Source organism: Leptinotarsa decemlineata, unplaced genomic scaffold (assembly GCF_025532065.1).
Source record: "Leptinotarsa decemlineata unplaced genomic scaffold, Ldec_3_MD MMD2_tig00026294_RagTag_RagTag, whole genome shotgun sequence".
Classification (NCBI taxonomy): domain Eukaryota; kingdom Metazoa; phylum Arthropoda; class Insecta; order Coleoptera; family Chrysomelidae; genus Leptinotarsa; species Leptinotarsa decemlineata.
In genome coordinates this window covers 925,362-944,416 of record NW_027412674.1, presented here as the reverse complement: position 1 = coordinate 944,416, position 19,055 = coordinate 925,362, and the positions used below count along the sequence as shown (strand labels likewise).

At 33.9% G+C, this 19,055-nt stretch overlaps 1 protein-coding gene across 1 annotated transcript in view; it reads left to right on the top strand.

The window, feature by feature from the left end:
• stw (laccase) overlaps window positions 1-19,055 on the top strand; it is a 129,843-nt gene that overhangs the window by 57,768 nt on the left and 53,020 nt on the right. The window lies entirely within an intron of this gene.

Genomic DNA, 19,055 nt, shown 5'->3' with positions numbered 1-19,055 from the left:
TTCAACATGATATAATAAATATTTTATATAAAGTGATAATAATAATAATAATAATATGGAGCATTTCCCGAGCAGCTGATGAACTCGGTTTAGTTTTCGACACTGAACGAGGTGATCACAACTCTGTCACCGAGTTGGAACCCGTTCACCAAAAAGCTCACATAAAAGTCATAGAGATCACTTCACTTCTGCGGAATATAATTATATCATTTCGGTGCAAGATAAGCAAACGTTCGTTGTGTTGCAGTTTTGGTCATGAAGGGAAGTGTTTGATACTTTTCATTTTGCGTGTAATAGTTATGAGTAGGGAGTTGGTTGAAGTGTTTTGGGGTGTGATATTTAATGCTTGTGATGAAGAAGAATAACAGTCTCAGGTCTAAAATCTGTGATGATTCAAAATTAAGTTGGTTAGAAAGTTGCATCGGAAAACGAATCCACATGTTTCTAGAAATGATATGAAATCTAGAAAGGTTAATGCAGTCAAGCTGCTGGAAAATAATTCCATAAAAATCAAAATATGAATAGATGATTACCTTCTGATCATTCCCATATTGATTTCAATTCAAGAGCCACTGATGGCATTTCAGGTTAGCTTCCCAAATTTCTGCTACCGCAGTTGTCTGTTGATTGGTCAAACCACCAACACTAACAAAAAACTTGTCAAGTTGACTTGGGTGTCACACCAATAGGTGGTTCCACTTATGTTTCGCTTGCGTTTACGCAGCTATTTTCATCAAGTATTTTTCTGGTTTTTCACATTTTGTCTTCAATCGACGACCGCCTGCCCGGTACTGACGATGCCCAATAGGCTGAAACAGCTGTCTACCGGTGGCTCTTATATTGAAATCAATATGGGAATGATCAGAAGGTACTCATCTGATATATATATATATATATATATATATATATATATATATATATATATATATATATATATATATATATATATATATATATAGATACAGAGATATAGATATTATTGAGTGTGTATGATATAAATCATATTTCTTGAGTGTCATGTCCACGAATTTCCTCCTTTTGATTTATATATATATATATATATATATATATATATATATATATATATATATATATATATATATATATATATATATATATATATAAATATATATATTATATATATATATATATATATATATATATATATATATATATATATATATATATATATATATATATATATATATATATATAAATATAAATATTTAGACATAGATAACTCAAATTTTACCAACTGTTGTTACCTCTACGTGATCACGTTGAATGTACACTTTTGATAATTTAAAGGCCGGAGGCTCTTTAAGTAAAAAAAACGGAAGTAATAATTAAATATATACTAAATATTTGCTTTCCAGCGGAAAGAGAAAACTAATAAACTAATGCAGCTTATATGAATAATCGATGAAGGGGATGGTTCCACTGTCCAACGGCACACGGAATAGCAGTCAGAGCCCTCCAACTCGGAATCGTCGTTACGGAACTCGAACGTTCAAATAATTCGCGGGTGGGTTGCAATTTCTCCAGGCGGTCTCAGATATGGAACGGCCGGTTATGGAATATTGTAGAAATAATCGTTTGGGAGTCCAATTGAAACCCAATAATCGGACGATCACTTAATAGTCACGGTAATACCTGGGGTCATGGGTACCAGGACCAGTAAAAAGACTAAGACTAAGACTAGAACTGAAACCCTAAAAAAATATTCACCGGCTTTCTTATTTTCCCTTACCTCTTTGGTTGGTTGAGGGTAGTATCGATTGATGACGTTGTTATCGGCTTACTTGAATCCTTCGTAACGAAGAGCAAACTATTCGCTGAGGTCACAACAAAGTGACGAAACGATAGGCAATTAGTCGCTTGAAAGGAGAAGTGCAGTAATCCACAATTTTGTGATAATTTTCAATTTGGAACACGACAGAAAAATTCCTACACATCAGCACTGCTACTTCGCAAAATCCGACAAGTTTAATTTTTATCTCTTGAAGAAAAAAGGGTTTTTTTTTTCTTCTCCATACCGAGAACTAATAAATAAATTGTACTTCGGCAACCCGTGATTCTTTATGAATATGGCAATCCAAGAATATGCAACCCATTTAGAATCTGGGTTAAATGAACTGTGGCTACGATTCCGAAGCCAACGATACGGACAATTATGGACAAATAACTACGTTGAATGAATACCTAAAAAAAACTAAAACTGAAACCGAATAAAAAATTAAATGTATTTTGAACCGTTACAGGAAGCTTCGCCAATCAGGAACAGGCAAAAACGACCTTCGTCGACTTCATCGAATTCCGAGCAAAGAATTGTTCTGCTGACTGAGTTAATCGCCTTGTGTTACATTGCACTGATTCAAATGACGCTTAATTCGATTGAAATTAATAAGTATTCACTGAAATACCTGAGACAACCTTATCATCAGATTGCTATCATAATCATTGTTGATGGCAATATGTTTCATTAGTAAGTTTAATAAGATATAGATACACAACAAAATGATACTGATACAACACAATACTGAAGGTAACATATAGATTAGTCACAAAATGTTTATTTTGTCTTAAATTTACAGTTCAGAATAGAAAACCTGATAACTGCAGCATTACATTATGATACATTATAAAGGCATAATTATAACATGTTAAACAACTTACAGCCGGATTGCCATTATCAGAGATAATAACACTCTTTCCAATCTGCAATTTGCCATGAAATAGGGGTTTTTCTTCGCTTTTCCGTCCGATCCTTGAGAGATTGTACTCAAATCATGGAGTCGATTAAGTTGTTTCGTTCACTATCATTGAATGCAATGCATTCGTTTGTAAAATACCGCTACTGTAATCCCGATAATTTTATACTACTATAAGTTTCCTATAATTTTCCTGAATAAATCGCAACAAAGTATGTATGGGGAGTGAATACATTTTTTGTAAGAGAGAATTGAAACTTTCTATTTCTTTTCTACATCTTTTATTTGTAACTCACGTTACTGTAGTTGCGTCCTATAAGAACATTGTTACTTCAATGTACAGTGTCATCTCCAAAGTATGCACCATACGGGAAACTTATTTATTTTATTAAGGGTTTTTCGACAAAATGTTATTGCTGATAAAACTTTGTGCATCCCCTAAAACTGAACATCCACCAATAAAATACAGCAAAACACACGTAATATACGAGTAGCCTTCAAATATTTTATCCTAGGACAAGAGTAAAGTACTGTTATTTTAAAAATTCTCGGGAAATATTAATTGAAGAAGCTGTTCAGCATTGAAAAATACATCTGGATTTGAAGTCATGGCCATCTAAGTGTGGTTTTATTTTTTTTACCCATTTTTTCAAATGGAGACTACGAAAAAAAATTTTGCTGAGACGATACATAGACAGCATCCTGTAAACGATGGTTGATTTCAAAAGCCTGTGATATTACGAATTACACAACTATGGTATTAACCACAGTCAATTATTTTGAAGAGAAAAATAATTTTCGAAGTTTTTGGTACAAAGTTATCTATATTTTTTGTTAACAACGAAAACTACTCAAAATTATACAGAATTGTAACAAGAACTTGATATTCAATAATATCAAATCACAAAACATCAAAATAAAATAGATATTTCGGGACAGAGTCATTGATTTTCTGGAGATTTTCTTGTCCAAAATAATTCTTCAAAATAATCTCCAGAGTTTGTTTAAAAATACTTATTTTATTTTGATGTTTCATGTCTTGATATTATTTAATATTAAGTAATTGTTACAACACTGTATAATTTTGAGTAATTTTCAGAGTTGACAAAAAATTAAAATAACTTTGCACCAAAAACTTTGAAAATTATTTTACTTTTCAAAAAATTGACCGTGGCAAACATCATAGTTGTGTAATTTGTAATATTGCAGGCTTTTAAAATAAACTGTCATATACAGAATACTGTCTGTTTATCGTTTCAGCAAATTTTTTTTTCGTAGTCCCCATTTAAAAAAAATGAGTAAAAAAATAAAACTTCACTTAGATGGCCATGACTACAAATCTAGATGGAACTTTCAATGCTGAACAACTTTTCTGAATAACATTTTTCGAAATTTTTCAAAATAAGAGTACTTCACTCCTGTCTCAAAATCAAATATTTACGTATGTTTTACTGTATTTTGTTGGTGCATGTTTAGTTTCAGAGGAAGCACAAACTTTCATCAAGAATAACTTTTTGTCGAAAAACCCTTAATAAATGAGTTTCCCATATGGTGCATACTTTGAAAATGCCTTTATAGGATGAAACTGCAGTAACGTTAGTTACAAATAAAAGTGATAAAAAAAATAGAAAACATTAGAATGTTGCCGTATTTCGACCAATTAAATTATCTTGTGTCGCCCTCTAGAAGTATATTTTTCAGGCCTAGGTTTCAATTCTTCCTTTCAAACTCACCCTTGATTCAAATGAAACAGATGAACTTTTCCTCACGAAATGTAACATTCAAAAATCAAGATGTCTAAAAACATTTTACTTTTCTTTTTGATCACAATTATCGTGCGATGTTTGAGAAAGAGGCAGGTTCAAGTGAACGTAACATATTCAATATGTGATGCTAAATTCCAATTTCAAATATGTATTTGAGAAAGAAGGACCACGGAGTGACCTCTTGAAGACTTTATAATAACAGCAAACTTGAAAAAATTATCGATTAGTGTCATAGGAAACCATAGACCATAGGAAACCAAACATTCGTTGTAACATTTTTATATACTGTAAAATTCATTTACACAAATGAAAATTCCAAAATTAACATGCTACTTCCTAGAAAATCCGGAAAAAGCAAAGGTATTGAACTGGCAACTGCTCAATTAAGCATTTTTTTCATTGAATCATTTTATGAATTCCTCCAATTTGCTACTTGGACCAATATAATAAAAAATTGATAATGTTGAAATCAAATACAACAGCAAGAGACCATCTATCTGTCTCAATATGACATGAAAAAAATATCTCCTTGCGATTTTTGCTTCAGGATATCATGTTGATGATGTTATGATTTCCGTCATCACTGATAGCTTCATCTGGACCATTGTTCTTGTTTTTTTTCTGGCACAGGCTAAACCCTAGCGTTTCCCAACAGTTCTTTTTCCTCAACAGGTTAAAAAAGTACATTCTAACTAGAGTTTTTACTTTTACCCAGCCGCATACTATAAAAAAAAATAAAATGAAATTTTGGTCATTTCTTGGTGCGACTCTGTACAAGCAGTCTAGTCTGGGAGATTACGTGCACCATGCATGATAATGTTTTGGAGCACTCTGTTGCTTAGATGGACTGAGTATAAATAACAAAAAAAATTTCTCCTAACGAACGTCTGTCGTGCAATTCACCCTGTATTAGACAGGATATTTCTGAAGATATTCAGCTGTGACGGACATGCGTAGGGTTTGCAAAATAAATACCTGTCAGCATTAACAGAAACTTGATTGCTTTGTTATTGAAAATCTTCAGAAAAAGAATCAGTACTATCGATTCTTATTCACAGTTCGCAATCAATTTCAATGGACATAATGAGATCGGTTCCCCTTCAACAAATTCAGTTATTATACCTATGAACCAGTTAATGTCCTTGTAAGTAGGTTACCTGCTCATATTGGTTGAGTGACCGATATTTTTGAATCGATGATCACATTAAATGTAATTAAAAACCGTTCCACAGGATACAGTTTCCGTAATCGGACCGTAAAATACATTTTTGGTAATTGATTAAAGATAATTGTGAGAATTTGTGAAGACATTTGAGTAGCATTACGAAGAACGGAAAGTGGTTGTAATAATAACTGCTAATTCTGTTCAGATCATTAGATATAGTTGAATTACTACGAGTGGAAACCAGGAAACAATTCAAAAACCTACTTCTGAAAAGTACCAAATTTATGATATAACTCAAATATTGAATTTCATTCAATTATTACGAGAGTTGAAACTGACAAAAATAAAATATTTATGAAGTAATGCTGTTGAACGAACGAAAAGGAGAATTGCATGGTATACGTACCTATGTTGTACTCTCAATACAGTATATAGGAAATAACTTTGATTCCATTTCTGAAACATGGAGTTGGTGTGAACTTAAATTTGATGATACCCAGAAACTTTGAGGTTATAATTGTGGTCATTTGAAAACCATCATTTTCATGAGCTATAAAATATCTTCTTCAATATCTCATAAAAACAAGATTGTTGCAACTGCTATTACTGATAGAGCCAGTAGCACCTTTTTTTCTGCAAATATCAAGGATCCTTACCTAAATACTGATACAATTCATCAACATCTTCGAACAAATAAAACTCACATTCTGATATTAACCCAAATCAAAAACCGCCTACGACTCCAGCTGACCTTTCTGTAAATTTAGTTCAGAAGCGAGAGCTGCTGCGTACGCAGAATCTGTCTCAGATGGGGGAACAAACCCCCATGAGCAGAGGCTAAAGCCCTTCACGGCTGAATCTAAGACATCGTCAGGTGTAGCTGACGTGCAAAAACCCTCATATGTGTAGGTTGTCATCGGTATCAAGGTGGAAATCTTGCAACTTGACTATTCGACTACCTCATTAACAGAGCATATACTTCGTGCCTGCCCCGCTGGGGACCGAATCAGGTCTTTAGAGTTCGGCAGAGCCGTACTCTTACCATCTGACATGAAAGAGCATCCACCATACAAACTAATCGGCTTCGTTGAGAAGCTGGGTTTATTTGGCCGAGTGTGAATAGGTGTGAGCCACAATAAGCCCTTACGGGTTGCGGTGGAGGATCGAATAGACCCACTCACTTTGGACCTTACCTAACCTAAATCAGAAACCGTGTCAATTGTTCATATATTCTTTTTCTGTGTCATTTTAAATTTACATAATTATAATCATAATTGAGTTTAGCATCTCAGAAGAATCACTAGGTTTTGTAGACCATTTAACTTCAAGCGATACACAATACGGCGTAATATGTTCTCTATTTGCAGACATAATCGATTATGTGAAAAACAATCATCCTGCTACAAAACATTCTCAAGTTGCCAAGTATCACCTCCTAACAAGGTAACGAAGCTATATAAGACTTTCACAGAAAGCAACAATTTTATTGAACGAAAAGTCTGAATTACGAATAAGTGTTAAAGATTCATCTAAACTCACTGAAAGTTCAATAGATTGGATACATGAAACCATTTCCAAATTTTACTTCTGAATCCGCTGTAATTATCCTGTCAGACACGAAAACATAGTTCCCATTTTTAATGATGCGCCTGTTTTTCAGGTAAAACTGTTCCAGCAAAAGATGTGAGCAAGCTTATAAAAATATTGCCTATCGAAAATGGTGAAAAAATTTGTACGGTGAAAATCGTATTCTCAAATGAAGCATCCATCCTAAGCGATCACCTCTACGATTTCCTTCATTTTCATAATTCACCATCAACTTTTTTCAAATTGGGTTCAAAAAGAACTCATTGGAAAAATTGAAAAATCATTTTTTTGCTGCCAGCACTATTACTTAAAAAATCAATGGAAAAAGCTAGTTAGAATATACCTGACACGCGTATGTTTTTCATCAGACTCATTAAAATCTCACTTTAAATGTTTCACTTCATCAAACTTTTAAATTCAAACTAGCTATTTAAAAATGAAAGGTCGCAGGTAAACACGATACCAAACAGTTCGATACCAAATGTTTATTTGGCCCTATAGGTTTGTTCAGGTTCTACGAAATTCAGGTTCTAGGACGTCAGGATCTTGCGCAGGTGATATTGTGCGTTCTGGTTTATTGAGGATAAGTTTGGATTGATGGATCCTCTATTCTGGTTTCGACTGCGAAATGATCCTAAACTGTCTTTGGCCATTCCGAATCGTTCTTGCTCTCGAGGCTGAACTGTTCCCTTTGCTCCTGCGCATTCATGTGAAAATTTATTTGGGCTATTTTCTAGGATGTTATTTTATTTATTTGGTTTGAATAATTGATGATTGTGGTTAGATAACATTCGAACTGACTACAAGGATACGCTACATAAAAAATGGATGCCTTGCGCAGTTTCCAAACAGAATCGCACGTGTCCTTGATGATTCTCACTTCAAATAAGGTTTTCATTGTGGTTGTTCATGTAGGACAGTTGAAGGAAAACCCCATTTGGAAACCATTCATTGTTGTTTTTCGCAAAACGTTGTTGAGGGAAGGTTCGAGTCTGGAGAACTACAGACCTAGAAATGTTAGGTCATTCGATTTCAAAAATATGTATGTCGTTTTCCAAAGACAATAAAAATATTCGATAAATCCCATCTCTGTTTCCTGTCCAAAATCCAATATAACTGATCAACATTTCACTATTGATAATTTAATTTTCGCTAATGAGATCATTCCTCAATGGTGTCATTCTTTCACCTCGTTCTTTCTTCACAACAAGCATATCCTAGGTACCTATCCGTCTAAAATACGACAGGTTATCCTTTTGTTTCTGAGAACAGCATCATCAAAAATGAATATTGAATCCATTTTGGTATGTAAATGCTCTATTAGGTACTTCCTTGATAAAACTCCAGCCTTTATTACATAAAGGCTGGAGTAATACGAAATAAATGTAAACTTCCACAAATTGTAATCCCAGTTAATGGGTCATCAGAGAAATTGTAACATTTACCTCTTCACAGAAATGAAGATCCATGACGCTATATAAATTTTCCATCCTGATAAATTTGTTGTTTGGATACCTTCTAATAAGTCATGGCAAAATCACGGCTAGAATAGCAAAGCCAACCTCCCAGAATCTTCGAATACTATTTCGAACCAGAAAGTTGCTGACACCTCAGTAACTTTTAACTTTTCATAAAATTCAAATCAGATCTCATTTGGAACATTGATAATATTGCGTATATTCTCTTTAAAAAATAACGCTGGCCGACGCTGGTCTTCGATCGACCGCGACTAGGTCAAGGTCGCGCTAAGCCCCACTTTTATCTCTCTTGAAAATTCTGGAGCACGGCGTCTGTTCGGGTAATATGAGCGTTGCCGCTAATACAGCGATAGATATTTGAACATTTGTGTGAAGTTTTAATACAGTTTTTTTGTTGTATTGACAGTGTTGTAGTGAAATAAAGTTGAGTTCAATTTGTGATGAACTGTTTGGAACCTCTGGTGTAGTAATGAATATTACTGGAGTTTTATTTCAAAACCAAATCGTTATTTTTAACACCTTGACACGTGATTCAGTCACCAGGTGATCATCTTCAAGCGGAAGTTCCGACACGTGTTTCAATCACCAGGTGATCATCTTCAAGAGGAAGATTGAACTTTCTCTTGAAGATGATCACTTGGTGATTGAAACATGTGCCGAGGTGTTAAAAATAAAGTTTTGTTAATTGTCGAACCTACGGAAAAAAACTATTTATATTCGCTCTTGAACATATGCTGAGACTACTAAGTAATTATAACTGCATCAATATCAAATCACGATCAGTTCCTGAACTGAACACGACGGCGATAACCATCCCCGCATTCCCCAATTCGTATTCGTCACCGTAACATGACTTCAAATTCAATACTATGACTCTTCATCCAATCATAAAACTCGGTAAGTGAAAATTTTACATTACGAATCGCCAAGTCTACAGTCCACGTGGACTAGTTCGCTGCCGATTCATTTCTATGTATTGGTTTTTATGGGCTTTGAGAATGCCGTCAACTTCAAGAGTGCACAATATTGTTTACTTCGACTCTAGCACAATTCGATTCTCGAAGCTATTCATTACTTAGTGCAGTTGTCATATTTTTTTTAGTTGTTGTATTTTTAAAGTTTTCACCCATATATGTACGTACAGCCGAAGCTACTGAACCCATAATCTTGAAATATGCAGATAGATACTTTGTATAGCGTAAATGAGCATCAAGAAAGGGAAGCAGGAATTTCTACCTCAAGGGGAAAAATAGGGGTTTACAGATTGTATTGGATTTCGTCAGTTTTGATGTTGGAAACCTGAAGTTTTGTGTTGGTAAAAAAATATTGTAACTATTTGTTTAAAATGGTCTGCCACGAAACTTAATGTGACAAACCAAATTCTACGCGAAGCCGCGGGCAACATCTAGTATAATCTAAAATGTAAATTAGTATAGTCGAAGTTACCTTTATTGTGAATACTTAAAGCATGCATCTCAAAGGCCAAAAAACCAATACAGAGAAATAATACCGCTGCGAATTAGTCCACGTGGACTGAAGAATTGGCGGTTCGTATTGGATAATTTTCACTAATCGAGTTTTATGACAGGCTGAAGAGTCATAAAATTAAATTTCAAGTCATGTTACGGTGACGAATAGAATGTGGGAATGTTCAGTTCAGGAACTGATCGCGATTTGAGTGTTGGAATTTGATATTGGTGCAGTTATTTATAATTATACTTAAAATTTTTGTTATCTGTTCAAAATGGACAAGTACTAATAGTAATAACGAGTGTGATAACACGGACTTTTCCTGTGTAGTGATTCCAATAGCGACAGTAAACAATGCGAAAAAGAGATACCAGTGAATAAGATTTGGATGCATTTGAATATTGAAACACAGAGTATGTTTCAATGTATATAAGAATCTACATCACAAGTTTGGTTTCGATGGAAACAAACTATTACAAGCAACATCAGATTTGATCGAAATTCCTTTCTCAACTATACGTAAAATAGTCAAAAACAAACATTATGAACGCAAAACGCGATGTGATACGGGATTACCAAAACTTTCAGATGTTCATTTAATAAAATTATTGAAAAAACAATATACGACTATTATAAAAGCAATGAGATTCCTACAATTGAAATCATAAGGAAGAAATTGAATACTTTCGGCCATAACTTGAGCTTCTGTGACAAAACTTTTCAGAATAGAATGAAGAAACTAGGATTTAGATTTAAAATAATAAACAAACGTCAGACATTCATGGAAAGCAGAAGAATAGTGAAATTGCGTAACAAATACTTAGAACATAGGTATAGATAATAACAATGGCAACTTTTCTATTTGGATGAAACTTCTTATGACACTCACGACACAGTTACGAAAAGGTGGATTGATGGTTCGAATATATGTACGCCTAACATGCGTGCATATAAGGAATCGCGACTAATCATTGTGCATTGCGGCGGAAGTAAAGAATGGGTTTTAAATTCATTGAAATTATGTGGAAAAAAAAACTTGGGGACTGCAATTTTGACTATCATAAGAACATGGATGCTAATATTTTTGACGAATGGTTTGAAAACACATTGATCCCAAATTTGGATGCCAATAGTGTAGTCGTTCTTGACAACGCTTCTTATCATTCGCTACAGCTCATCAAAGTATCGAATAAAAATTCGAGGAAAGATGAAATACAAAAGTTTTTTAATAGATAACAATTTGTATTTTGTAGATAATTATATCAAAAAACAACTACTTGAAGTTTTACAGACAAAAACATTTGAAAAAGTGTATGCCCTTGAGAGTATTGCTGAAAAGTATGGACACACCATACTGAGACTTCCCCCCTAGTTTTGTGTTTTCAATTCCATCGAGTTGATTTGGGGAAAATGGAAACAAAACATCAGGCATAGCAATAATTTTCCAAAATTTGATAAGAAGGTAATAGAGCTAGTTGAAGAAGAATTATCTACTATTACCAAAGAAGACTGGCAGAAAAGGATTAAAAAATAATTTTTGTTGGACACCTCCATATTAATGAGTGAAATAACTTCATTATTGATTTAAATGACGACGGTGATAGTGAAACAGAGAATATGGAAGAGGAATTATCAGAAGCTTTCGAGGAAAGTTAATAAAGTGTTTTTCAAACGATTGATTATATATTTATGTGAGTAAGTAGTATACAGAAGTATTTTCAATCATCACTCTGTTATTTGAGTTACTTTCTCCCTCATCTATATAAACGAAATATTTATTATGTATATAGTTATTGTGATTCTTATATAATGAGAAATGATTATTGAATAACAAAATTAGTTAGCTCCCTAACTATATTATCAAAGGGAAACTGCTGGAAGGTAGGTTGCACTACATCGTTTACTTGAACTATACTTCTGCAGCGACATAACCCTCAAAACGTTTTGAGGATTTTAATGATGTAGTTAGTTGTTCGCTTGCCTGGTTATCTTCATTTTGGTCGTGATATTACGAAAAAGGCAAGCAAAATTGGATAGAGGGGTGTAGAAAAAGTTTAACATTGCAATTTTACAAAATTACGTCTATCTTACAACCAGGCTTAGAATCAATTCGAAGTGAAAGATGCTTCTATTGGAAAGAAGTGAGCTGCTTGGTAGTTAACAAATACCATAAAGGGAAATCGTTAATTCATTATTGGTTGCGAGTCGTCGCCCAAGGCATGTGAAGAGACGTAGAAGTGTGCTATTGAGAATAATAGGATCAAAAAAATTCGAAAAAATTCCGGAATCGATAGGAAAGTGTGATATTTTATAAATACGACAAGAGAAAGCAGATTGTTACAATGCGTTACTGAAATGGTCACTCTTGTTTGCTTCAGTTTTTGAGTTAGACATATTATCTTTCATTATTCAAAGTAGAACAGGGTCCAAGTAGAGCAGGGCTTCGATTACATGATTATATATCGTTAAAGTAATTATCATTTAATTACACTTCAAATGATACGGTACTATTTTGCATATATGATTTTTTTCTTGTTGATGATTAATGACTAAGCTAAGAATGAATAACTATCCATTATTCAAACATATACACGGAGTGAAAAATAAAAATTTGGTATTAATTGGGTTCAGAAACTATATGACGTGTAAATTATTCAAAAAACAAACAACGGTAAGAAACAAGCTGACATGTTTGACTCTATATAATTACCTAAACACACGAGTAATATACCTCCTTCTATTACGCGCTTCCTAGCTGACTTTATTTTTTTATGTTGAAACATTTTCATAATGAAGGCAAAATGTTACTGAATTTCTCTCACACTAATTCATCAACAATCATAGTCAATAGAAAAATTCCCTTACAATTTGATAAATGAAAATGTGATGGCGCTTCGTTGCTTAGACCGTCCCTCTACTCCCGCGCATCGTCCCCCGTTGTCTTACAGTAGACGCGACGCGTAATGGCTTACTACGTTGCGTCAAGTTGATCTGATCGTGATAACTTTTCAACGATTCGTCCAAATTTCTCAGTGCAAAAAAAGTTGAAAGGTAAGACCTCCTTAGTCCTTAGCTCGCACAAGTTTCTCAACTTCTGAGAGTTGTTCGTATGGGGGCGACAGCTGGTTAACGGAAAAATAGATTTTAAACAGATTAAATACTCAAAACAACGATTGTATTAATTTTTATAGGAATTTGAAAGATAATCTAAAATGTGCTTTGCAAAAAAGTATCCAATTTCATTGTATTTATGGCTCCAGTTTCATTTTATTTATGGCTCAGTTGCATACAGTGCATTGCTTCAAGCCCCCCCCCTTTTATTTTTTGAACGGGTCAACTCAAAAAATTGAAATTTTGGATAATACATTAATGCATAATTTATTTTGAAGTGAAATCGATAAATGAAACCAAGATGTCGACTGGGCGCCATCTGGGAGAACAATTTGAATAGAAAGGTGGGTCTTGTGATACATTGTTTTGAAGCTCCTGATGAATACTTCACAACCTCAGAATATGAAGTCAATATCTTCACCTAGTACAAAATGGCGAAACATTTAATAATTTCCTGAAAATAAACACATTAATATCGATATTTCTAGAAATATTTCTTTTTATCTGTCATATGGCAATTCCAACAACCCGATAAGGTTTGTTAAGTTGTTTATAAAAACGACAACCAATGTCATTACGACAATGAACATCATTGTTCATTGAATATTCTCATTTAGTTTTCGGTTTTACTGGTAGAAAGGTATCACGTCAACAATCTCTCAAATGGTCAATTCTTGCCATTGGAATAAAAAATTTAGGGCGATTTTTATTTACGGTGCGACGCGTAACTTTCACGGGACCGAAAGGATTTTCAATGAACGTTTTCCGAATCGTCCTATCTGTAGGAAATATTTGAGGAAACTTATATCCAACTACCGGTAGTGTACATAACAAAAAGCCCCCAGATCATGGTTCATTCCGGAAGAACAGCTAGTGCAAATAATTGGTGAAACGGTAGTAAATCCTAAATAGTCCACTTATTCCGTCGCGAATGTTTGTGAGGTGTTTTCCGGAAAACACATACCCAATATCCAGAGAAAATCAGCATTTGGGCAGGAATATTGGGAAACCATATTGTAGGACCTCTATGTATCGATCAAAATTCAACAGAGAAACTGTATCTGAATATGCTGGAAACTAATGTTGACCTAATCCTAATGAATTCGATATTGATATTGTATTCCAATAAGATGGAACACCACCGCATTACTCCAGACAAGTGAGAAACTATTTGGATACTACTTTTCCCACTCGTTGGATTGGCCGTCGCGGTCCTACAGAATGACCAGCCCGCTCGCCAGATTTGAAACCTTTGGACTTTTTATGGGGCTATTTGAAGCAAAAGGTGTACGAAAATGTTCGTCGTGAAATATCGGATAGGCTGTTCATATGACAAGAAATTCAAGGCAACCATTTCAAGCATCTTCTGAACTGACCTCAAGCTTATTACCTCATATTATATAGGTAAATGTCAATGTATTCAGGCAATTATCAAAAGTTCCGCCATTTTGTAGTGGTTGAAGATATTGCCATAATATTCGTATGTTGTGAAGCATTTGTCAGGAGCTTCAAAAAGACGTGTCACAAGACCCCCCTTTCCATTAAATTTTTTCCCCAGATGGGGCCCAGTCGTCAACTTGAAAATTTCATCTGTCAATTTCATTACCCCAAATTTAAATTTTTTGAGTTGTCCCGTTCAACAAATAAAACGGTGGGACAGTAAAGAAAATCACTGTACAGTGGCTATTACATAAGAGGTAGATGTATGCTATCGCGGACTTTTATTTAGAACTATTTAAGATTAACAATCTTACGGTACATTATCTGCATACAACTCCAACGGTACAGGTAGCGCACGCCAAGACAGCTCTCGGGGAGCAAGAAATTTTCCGACTTACTTAATACTTATCGTTATATCATGACCAAAATTACTCAAAACTTTTGTGAATTGTAGCCTATATGTTATTGTGATGTAAACGCTGTATTAATGTAAAGTTCCATCTAAATCCGTTCAGTCGTTCAGGAGTGAAAGAGCCACAAACATACATACATCCTCACAAACTGTGGTATTTAAACTCTACTTGTAGACACAAATGTTTGCAATGAGAATGAGTTTCTTATTTCAATTCAATAGTCACGAAGGTAGTTCAATATTATGTTGTCTGAGAAGATAAACAGTTTGTTAAAAAAATGAATATCTCCATATTTCACAAAATGGAAATAATAACAGGTAAAAATATTTTATTATCGCTTTCACCGCTGTTCAAGAATATAAATATACAGTTTTTGACATTGATTACCACCATCTGCTCAAAACAAAGTGAAGATCGCTATAAAAAGATACGGTTCTTTGAAAAAAGCTGTAAAATAATGTCACTTTTGAGTACCTTAAACTACGATAATGCATATGGTGAACGAACACTTTGTAATTGCTAGTTGGAGAAATCAGCTTCGTATGAAAATAAGGTAAATACAGAGTTCACGAGCAAAAATTAAAATGGTCTGACAATAACCCAGGCACCGCGTTATTTCTTAAAACCTAAATAGTTGACAAATGTTTTTCATCTTTTTCATCTAGATTATCATGATTCATTTGTTGATTGAATCATTTCACTGATTACATTAATTATGAAAGAATGTAATGGGAAAGTTATCTACTCCAGTTTTACCAGTTTCAGGGTGAAAGCACATTGGAAATTAATAATAACCAGTTGTTGAAATTGCGCCGCAGTAATTAAACTACTAATAGTCCAACATATTTCAATTTGTTCTCTTATCATTCTCACTTCTGCCTAATTGATTATAACCAAAGCAACATTACACTACATACATTGCTTTCAAGAAGCCACAGGTTGGATTATAGTTTTTTATGTCATAACTGGAAATATTGTTGAAATGTAGAGAACAATTGGGATATAAAGAAAAAAACGGGTTTTTAATGGTGTTTGTAGAAAACCTTTTCAAAATTTCACGGTTCGTATAACTTTTTGAAACTGTTATTTATCGGATTCGAAATCTAACCAAAAACTGGCCATAAATATGAGCAACTGAACAGGCGAAAATTTCAATTATTTTTCAGTTTGCCAAAACCGTACCTATGGCGGAACTTGGTGTGAATATGTCTTTCAGAAAAGAAAATAATTTTGCTAACGAAGCAATCCAAAACACGCATTTTTCCCAAACTGATATAGTTTTCCTCTTTTCCTGAACACGCCAAGTAGGATGGCGAAACACATGCCGAGAAGAGTATTGCAGTTCTGGTGTGTGGAAAGCGCTTGTTTCAAATTATTTCTACACCAGAAGTTTCGGTTTCACCTTTCATTAAGTTATTTTTATAGACCGGGAGCCCGAGACAGAAATTTTGACCCCATTTTTTACCGTCTGCCTTTTTCAGAGGACATATTTACAGCCACAAGAAACAGTATTATGCGTTGAACGATTTTTTTTTCCATGTTACACATGCTCAAACATTAACTCTAGTTTGCATGAAACATTTTACCGTCTGTCATTCATGCAACTGGACTCTGTACCATTTTTTACCGTATAAAACTATGTAAGATATTAACTTCAGTATTGAAAATACAGAGAAAAATTAATGGCAGACGAATAGACCGTGTTTATACAACGGAAAAATATTTTTCAATTTGTTAAAAAAAAATTAATAACTTTTACCGACATTTCACCGTCTGCTATTGTTTCCTTGCAATATATATTATTAGGTAGACGAATTGTCAATTGGCAGACAAATTGACCATGTTTAATACAACTGAAAAATATTTTTCAATTTGCAAAAAAACTAACTTCGACCAACGTTTTACCGTCTGCCGTTGTTTCCATGCAATATATAATTATTACGTAGACAACCTGTCAATTGGCAGAAGAATCGACCGTGTTTAGACGAGAGTGGTAGACAATTTGTGATGACACAAGTGTCAATGTTACTTCACAATTTGGTTTTGGAAACAATTGCAGATTCATAAATGTCACATAAATCGGCCTGGCTCTTGGCTTTCAGTTTTGCGCTGGTTTACCTGCATTTCATGCCTTAACCGGCAGTTATTTCACACCAGCTTCACACCAGATATTAATGGGCAACGAAAAGTTTGAAAAAGCTTTTGCAGACTTGGCGAATCGTTTTTTTTTTTTTTGGTTGCCGACACTGCACCAATAATCGAAGAATTTGTGTGCCGTATGTATGCAACAACCAAATATAAGTTATCCAAAGTCTCAAAAATGAAGCGAGAGTTCGGATATTTGAAAAACGGAGTGATAGATGACATGGAGTCTTTGAAGAAACAATTTACATCGTTTGACGCATCCAATCTACTACCATGTGCCAGAGAGTTATATAATAACAAATTTGAAGAACAGCATATATATCAAACATGTGGACCAATTCTTTTGAAAAAATTCCATATCGATTAGACCCATTAAATTATGGCTGGTGTCACAATGATAATGGACAGTATACATTTAACTGGTTCGAAGGACCTGTGGGTTGTGTAACCTAGTCTTCCGGTTGCATGAATGGCAACCGGTAAAATGGTGGTCAAAGAAGTTTTTTTTAAAACATTTTATTTCATTGCCAACCCCATTAAAATAATGTTATCAACTTCAAAATATTCAAGTAGTTGAAAATGTATCTTATACATTTTGGTACATAAATTTTATTTTTACTCAGTAGTGAAATGTGAAAAATTAACAACTTTTCTTTCACAATCAGGTCACCAAATTACGCAGGAATTAGTTAGAATTATCGAAAAAGTTTTTAGGTTGTTGGCCTGTGTTATAGTTATTATTGTTGATAAAAACACTTGATATGAATAGAATAACTTTTCAAGAACAAAAATGCCCGCTGGTAAAAATTCTAGAGAACTGAGATTCTCAGTTATTCCGTTTCACCATCTTTTGTCAAAGTCTATATTCGCACTTGAAATCCCACATTTTGTTTATATTCAACATTCATCATATTTTCATTCAGAATAAGTTCATCCCGAAAGAAATTATTGAGGACTGGTTAGCTGGATAAAGAATTTCGTGTTAACTGATACAGCAGCAGTTTATTCCATTTATCAAAAATATGAAGTCAGTAAATATGAGGATTCATCATAAAAGAAACGTCCAAAGTCCCAGTACCAAATTACGTAATTTTGAAACTTCTTGATTTATCGGCACCCTTGCATTTTCAAGAGTTTGATTTTTTGTTTGAGGTGCACTTTCTTTTATTCATAACCCTGAAAATATTCGGAAAAAATACATTCTTCCAAGTGATGATTTTTCATGAACTATTTGGAAATAATTTTTAAGAAACTGTGTTACACTGGAAAAAAATATTTTTATGATAATCGTTGATGAAGATTATCATAAAAATCACTATCGAATACTTGCAGAAAATTATTTGAAAACATTTGGCTCACTCTTCAAAATGACCTTTCGTCTCACATTCACTCAGATTCTTCGAAAGTCGCCATTTAAATTTTCCGGATTGTTCTCGGTAAAAAAATGCAGTGTTGTCGAAACAATAGAAGGAATGTCAACTCAACCGGCCAGAGAGTTCAATATTTATCTCCAATATCGCAGTTCTTTCCTGAATTATTTTTATATCTGTTATAATTGGGTATTATTTTGCTGATACGTTTATACAAACCGTTATATTCGCTGTTCTGTAGCGGCAAGGTCTAGTGTGAATTTATAACGCACACTGAATTATTGTTATTTTCACTTTCGTTGCATTGAGAACGCCTTGAATGTGAATTAGAAAAGCACATTTCAATTGGAATGGAGGTGGACAAGGTATTTATGAACGTTTTTCATGTTCTTTCTAAAA